This window comes from Gracilinanus agilis, chromosome 5 (genome assembly GCF_016433145.1).
Source record: "Gracilinanus agilis isolate LMUSP501 chromosome 5, AgileGrace, whole genome shotgun sequence".
Taxonomy (NCBI): domain Eukaryota; kingdom Metazoa; phylum Chordata; class Mammalia; order Didelphimorphia; family Didelphidae; genus Gracilinanus; species Gracilinanus agilis.
The window spans coordinates 288,220,455-288,228,372 of NC_058134.1; positions in this window are offsets into that span (position 1 = coordinate 288,220,455).

Genomic DNA, 7,918 nt, shown 5'->3' on the forward strand with positions numbered 1-7,918 from the left:
TTAAAAAAAAAAAAAAAAAAAATATATATATATATATATATATATATATACACACACACACACACACACACACACATATAAATAAATAACTATGTACACACACAAGTTATATATAGTGGAAGTGAGAAGTAATCTTAGAGGCAAGTTGGAAAGGCATAAATGGTAAGAGGACAATTAGTAAAGTCCTTTGACAAAAGGTGGGATCTGAACTGATTTTAAGGAAACTGGAAAGGAGGCAACCAATGAAAAGGCAAAACCAGGGCTTGGAATGTCCTGTTTAAAGAAGAGTGAGGTCAATGTATTTGGATTTTAGAGTAGATGGAGGGGGCTAAAACTTAAAAGGGGAAGGGTTTGATAGAAAACCTCTTCTATTTGCTTCTGGAGGTAACAAGTGTCACTGGAGTTTATTGACTGGGGAAGGGGAGAGAGGAAAAAGTATGATCAAAATGGCACTCTAGGAAGATCACCATGGCAGCTAAATGGAAGATGAACTGGAATGGGGAGACTTAAGGCAAGAACAATCAGCAGGTTATTACTGCATCAGTGCAGGAATAACAGCTTGTACCTCTACAAGTATGTGGTAGTTATCTGAGTGGATGGAGAAGGGAATATATCTGGGAGAAACTTATTTACAGATTGGATATGTGGAGTTGATATGATTGAGAAGTTGAGGATGACACTTAGGTTAGCCCTGGGTAACTGGGAAGATAGTAGTGTCCAATAGTAATAAGGGAAGTCCATAAGAAAGAAGAGGTCAGGATTGGATACACTGAGTTTAAGATGTCTGTGCATATTTAGTTGGAGTAGTACAGTGGGCAGTTGGTGATGAAACTGGAGGTCAGAGCTGGATAAATCAACCTGAGAATATAATCTTCATTCAGAAGACAACCAGAGAGCTCATGAGATCTCCAAGTAAGATAGTACAGAAGAAGAGGGCCAAGGACATACCCATGGGGGTTCATCTGAAGGAAGATCCAGAGACTGAGAAGGAACTAGGGGACAAAGAAAACCAAGAGAAACCATCCTAAAACCCAGAAGGGGGAAGGTGATCTATAAAGTCAAAGGCTGGAAAGTGTTATTATTAAAAATGATGAGGGCCGAGATCAAAAGGGAGAATAGTATTTTAATAAAAGCCATGCTGAGATAAACTGACCACGCGCCTGTAAGAAACCTATTCCAACCTCACCTCAGCCATTTACCTTCCTCTCTCCTCGAGCTCAGGTAACTAAAGAGCCAGTTCCAAGTGTGGAATTAGTCCCCCTAATTTCAAACAGTCCCTCACCTTGAATACATCATCCAAAACCGGAAACCCATGAAACCCGTTGGACCACGGGAAATGTAGTTTTAAGGACCCCCATAGGTCCACAGAAGTTTGTCAAACACTATATTGAGGTTCAATCCTTCCAAATAGAACCCCAGGTGATTTTAACTAACACAAAAGGTCCAGAAAGATCAAGGCAGAGAAAATGCCAAAGATTCCACTTGCCCTCTAGCTGAACACTGCTGTTTCAATTCTAATAGCAGGAAGGTAAGGAGAATTTCCTGTTACAAAATGTTAAGATAGTGTATTAAGGAACCCCCCAATACTTTTTAAGTGTGTGGTTCCTTTGCAGTAAATTTTACGTTTTAAGTGAACAGAATGGTAGTAGCAGCTATATATTAAGAGAAAAGACATCTTTCAATGAAAACCATAGGGAGCTACAATCTGCATGCTTCTTAAGTCTTAACTGTGCTCCATGAAGTCACAGTAACACTAATTGGTAGCCAACCAGGCCAGGTTGGCAGTAGGTATAATGAAAATTTAGGAACAAGAATATCCCTGGTTTATATATTGTTGAATGTTTGGTTTTTTTTTGAGGAGTAGGGAGAATATCTAGTGAGCCAGAAACCTCAAAAAGGCACCAAGCATTACTCAAGAGGTGGTTAACTTGATCTTTGCTTCATTATGGTCCTTTTATATCCTAATTCTACTTAATACTCAGAATATTCTGTACAGTTGCTTGGGTTGTATAGTCATTTCCATGATACCATAATGCTTAACACTCGCACCCTCTCTATCTTACCTTCAATCTCCATTCTAAGGCAGAAAAGCTGTAAGGGCTATGCAACTATAGTTAAGTAACTTGTCCAGGGTCACACAGCCAGTCAATGTCTGAGGCTACATTTGAACCCAGATCTTCTGGACCCCAAACCTAGCACTCTTATCACTATGTTACCAAGCTGCCACCACACATACATTTTCAGCATATTGAATTATATTAAATACTATGTATAGAACACTGTACTTCACAGATGAGTTAAAACTTAAAGGGGCTATAGCTTCAAAAGGTTGTTGGGGAAGGTCTGATAAGATATAGAAACTATAAACTTTAAAACCATATATTGATGTCAATGAGCATTTTGTGCTTTTTGATTTTCAATTAACTGAAATAAAGCCAAGCACTTTTGAACAAACCTATCTTCTAAGAAAACAGACTAAAAGCTCTAACTTTTTTTGTTTTTAATTATTTATTTTTGTTAGTTTTCATTGATTAAGTTATTAATAATTTATTAATTAATGGAATATGAATTTTGTTCCTAAAAACTTTACAGAAATGCCACCAATGATTTATAGTTTACAAAATCTCACCTATCTTTGCAACTGAGGAATAAGATGAAGTGTTAGAAGGTACTTTTAGAGTTGGCCTGGTCCACATTTAAAGAAGAAAAAAAAGAAAAAAGGGGCGAGAGGGGAAGTAAATTAAGAACCAGAGAATAAATGACTTGCCCAAAAACAAAAAAGTGGAAGAACCTGCTAACGATCACAGCTACCTTAATAGCTATATTTTATTGATCATCAGATTTCAAGTCAAGTACTACTTTCCCTAGATCTGTTACTTTTCTAGGACTGGCTTGTCCATGTTAAATTAAACACATATAATAAAATGCATTTATCAAGCCTACAGATTAGTCCTAAAAGACATCTACCTTGCTCCACACAATGCCAAGAGTTATTAGGAGCCTTCTCCACCTACAAGTTGAGTGAACTCGATGTACAATTTCTGAAAGGACATGGACAAGATGAAGGTATAAGGACCCTCATCGAGGTCCAAGTATGCACAATATCAATAGATGTTTCCAGTGAAAACACATTCATGGTCTATTCTATCAGTTAATCAAGAAGCATTCATAAGGTGCCTATTACATGCTAGGTTTTAGAGAAATTGAGGCTAAAGCCAGCCAGTCTAACTTCAAGGACCTTACACTCAACTCACTGGAGGGACAGAACACATTCCCAGATAATAAGTACAGGACATATACAAAACAAAACCAAAGTAGTTTCAAGGAACTGGTGAGAAGGGATTAACAATTGTGGCCATTTAATAGGGTAAAGCCCTTGAAGAAAGTGGAACTTTCTTTCAAGTTGTGCCTTGAAGGGAGCTTGAGGTTTTAAAAGGTGAAGATTAAGAGCATTTCAGGGATGGGGGTGGGGCATGGAGGTAATACTTATTGAACATCTATCTCCAACTATATCTCCTCATAGACATCTTAAATTCAGTATGTCCAAAATGTAATTCATTATCTTGTAACTTCTCTATTACATCGAGGACATCACCGACCTAGGTGATTACTCACTCACTGCCCCCATAACCCATCTATGGTCCAGGCTAGTGATTGATTATACTTTCAAAATATTCTCTTATATATGTTCCTCTCACTAACCTAACACTGCGAACAACTTTGGTGGGGGCCCTCATTATCTCATCCCTCAAGGACTGTGCAATTCTTCTGATTGGTCTCAACTGTCTTCCAAAAAACCTGGGTCTGACCAGGTTACTACCCCTTCAATAAATTACAGTGGAGTCCTAATGGCTTTCAACATCCTCTTTACCCCAGAATATCTTTTAAGTACTCTGCATGACACTGGTCCCCTTGTAGCTACCAGCACATGACACTCCCTCCCTACATGCATTTTCCACACCTGGACTACATTGCTGCTTCATCTTCATCTCTGGGCTTCCTTTCTTGTTGTCACTTGGTACGGTTTCCAATCCTTTTGTGACCCCATGGAAGCCAATACTGTTCATGGGGTTTCTTGGCAAAGATATTGGAGTAGTTTGCCATTTCCTTCTCTAGTAGATCAAGGCAAACAGAAGCTAAGTGACTTGCTCTGGGTCATGTAAGTGTAGAGATTAGATTTGAACTCAGGTCTTCTGGAATCCAAGCCCAGTCCTTTCTCTACTAAGCCAACTAGTAGGCTTCCTTTAGGTCCCAGCTAAAACCTCATTTTCTGTAAGAAGCCTTTGATGGTTGCCCCTTTAATGGTGTACCTTCCCTGTAAACTTCTTAATGGCAGAGATGAGTTTTCTCTTTCTACAAGGCACATAGTAGAAACTTAATTTGTTGAGTGCTTTGCAAACTTAAGGTGCTATGTAAATGCTAGCTATTATCATTAGACCAAAACAGATCACCAAAATCATGCAACTATAATTTACCATAAAACAAAAGTTCAAATAGTCTTCTCCCTTTCTTGTCTAATGTGTCTTATTATTGATTTTCAAATCTACTTAACAAGCTTGATCTTAACCACCTTTAGTCTCACATTTCCAAATGCCTTTTAGACATGTCAAAATGGTTTTCCCATGACCACCTTTAACTCTACCATGTTCAAAATTGAACTCATTTTTCAACTGACCTCTCCCCATATAACTTCTCTGCTGCTGTCAAGGATACTACCACTTCCCTTACTAGGACAGCTAAGGCTAAACTAGGTGCCCTCTTAGGATTTCTTATTCCTATTTCCATTTTCCATGTCAAATGTGTTGCCAAAGTCTGTTGATTTTTACCTTCCCAAAGTGTCTTGCACACACCACCATTTCTCCTCAGATACCTCCACCACCCTGGTAACCTGCTACCTGATCTCTCTATCTCAATTCTCTTCCTACTCCATTCCATCCTACACAGAAGATGTCAGTTACTTATTTAAGTCCAAGTGTGATCAGGTCACCCTCCCACCCTTTCAACTCTAGGATCATTTGAAAACCTGTTTTCTTTTTTTTAAAGCCCTTCTTCCCTTCCCAGTTCTTTTACCCCTTCTTCCCTTCCATGTAATCTGAAATCCAGTGATTTAAACAAGACACTCCTTGAACAAGGATGTTTCATCTCTGGACTTCATGTGTTTTCCCTGGATGTCCCCTCCTTAGTAGAAACTCTCTTCGTTCTCATATCCTGTACTCCCCTAGCTAAAAAAGTGTCATCTTTAAAGATCTCTCCCAATCCTCATTTAATTCTAATGCCTTTCCTTTGTTGATTATTTCCCATTTATCCTCTATATTATGGTGTCTCCCCCAAAATGTAAGCTCCTTGAGAGCAAGAAGCAGTCTTTTTTTGTATTTCTTTGAATTCTCAGTACCTGGTATATAAAAAGTGTTTATTGATTGATGAAAGATAAGAATATTACTGAGAATAGCAAACAAGTCAATCTAAAGGAATGGAAGAGCACATAACAGGGACTAATATGTAATCAGACTGGAAAGATAGGTGCAAGTTAGATTATAAGAATCTAAGAATTTGTATTTGATGCTAGAGAAAATAGGATGTACCACTGGAGTGGCTTTCTAAGCAGAAAGGATATACTGGAAAAAAAAGAGGAGGGACAGCGATTAGGATACCATATACATAGTAGTCTAGTTGAAGTAACTAAGAGAGTAAATGAAAATAAACTTACAAAGGGCTTTTTGTTAAGCCCAGTGGAAACAAATACAAAAAGACTCAGCACCGATTCTCATGGAAGAAGGGACATAAGAAAAGGGATTATAGAAGATGGAAGTTTTGGTTTAAGAAGTTACCACTTACCAGGTGAGTAGAGCCTGGGGAGCAGACTGACATTACTTTTGAGTTGTAAAGACAGAGCTGAGTTAATTAAGAGTAATTATAACATGCCCCAAGCATAAGTAATCACTCTTGTGATTTTTGTTTTTGTAAAATAAAACAAGTCTCAATTTGAAGAGGGAGGTAGAGGTACCCACCCTGAGACAGCAGGGACCAGCCAGCTCTAGTGGGTCATGAGTTTGTGCTCATGCATTCTCCAATCAAGTGGGGGAAGGGGAATCCAAAAAAGTAGGCCATTCACAGAATGGTTGTAGTGTTAGAGAAGTGTGAGAGATGTTGAAGAGGCAAATTCCTGAAGACTAGGCAACTGATAGGACAGTAGGTGAGTGTGCTACTATATTCTTTTTAACCCTTGCTGTTTTCTTGTCAGTTATAAGTTTAGGATCACTAACTTTCCCATTTTCTGTTTAGCCAAGTTTAGTGCTGAGTGCTCTCTCGTAGATGGTAGTCCTTTGCTAAAGTGGTTCTAAGATGCTTTCAATCCCATCCTAAGTATTTTCACTTAAAAAGAAAAAAACACTTTATATACATGTATATGTACATGTATTCTTTTAAAACTAATCAGAATTTATCTTGACCGAAAAATTAGGCATGGCCATACTAGTACCTAAAACCATCTAGAAAAAGGGGGCAAATGAAAAGTTCTGATTGAGGTATATTTTGTAATTGAAGAATCTTCAAAAGGGTTAAATAGAAACATCTTTTTAAAAGAGGGAAAATATTTCTGAAGCCTTACTAAACAATCCTTTTCATCCATTTAAAGTTCTTAATATAGTAGACAACGTATTTGTTTAAAAATTGAGGGCTGTGTTTATTATGCTATCTAGGATAGATAGTGTGTACGCTTTATCAGCTAGCAATGGTTAAAGTTCAATTAGTTAAAGGCCAAACTCATGCAGGAAAAGATAGCAACCTGACTTAAAAGTTTAAAAATTACAACATAAAGGTAAAGGCAAAGATCAATGAATAAAATAGCCTTTTCTATAAAAAATGGACGTGTTTCTGCCTCCATAGAGCCTCGTGTTCAAGAATCATTTAAAGAAATTCATCTAAACCAAGTAAGTGCTATTAATTCCAGATTCACATGAACAAATATCAGTTTCTAATAACAACCATGCCAGGCCAATTACTTACCTACCCTTCTGAATAGGCTAGTATTCTCTGGCTAAGAAAGTCAGAAACTAAATCCTGCTTACATTTCTCCAGAATGAAAAACACTATTCTTAAGAACTGTTGTCCTAGAATGATGATTATTCAGTAAATGCAAAATATTGATCCATCAAAATTCCATGAAAAAATGTGGGTCTGGAAAATAATACCAATGTGTAATCTAACAAAGGATAAACAGGTTTACTCTCACTCTCCTAGTAAGTTGTATCACCAGAGAAGTATAGTCAAAGAGACTGTAATGATCTTCGACACCCCCTTGCTCTAGGGTTACTTGATCTCTCCATGACCAATTCCTCCATTTGGAAGGATGGATTAAGGACCTTTTTATTCACCCTCAGGGATACTGAGAGGATGAATGTAACCAACATCAAACCATATGTTACTAATGCATGTAACACCCTTCTATATATTTAAGGTTTGAGATATTCAGAAGTATTTTGGGTTTAAACTATTTGATATTTCTGATTTATTTCACAACCATGATCTTGTCCTCCAACAAATATTTATTAAGGGCTTACTCTATGCTAGACAGTGGGGATGCAAAAACAAGGAATGCAAGTCTTTACTCCCAAGAACCTCACATTCTAATCTGGGAGGTGAGGACACAAGTATATGTAAATAAGAGAAAGAATCACATCTTGAAGAAAGGGATTTTATAAGGTGAAAGTGAGGAGGCAGTCAAGACATGAAGTTTGGTGTGTGAGGAAATGAAGTAGGCCAGTATAGGATTGTAGGACACATAAGGAGCCTGAATAGAGAAGGTAGGTACCAGATTGTGAAAGGTTTGTAGTCTGACCAGAATTTCTGTTCTTAGCAGTCCCCGGGATTGCAAAGGAAAATCATTTTGAAAAGCAATGTGGAGGATGGAGTGAAGTGG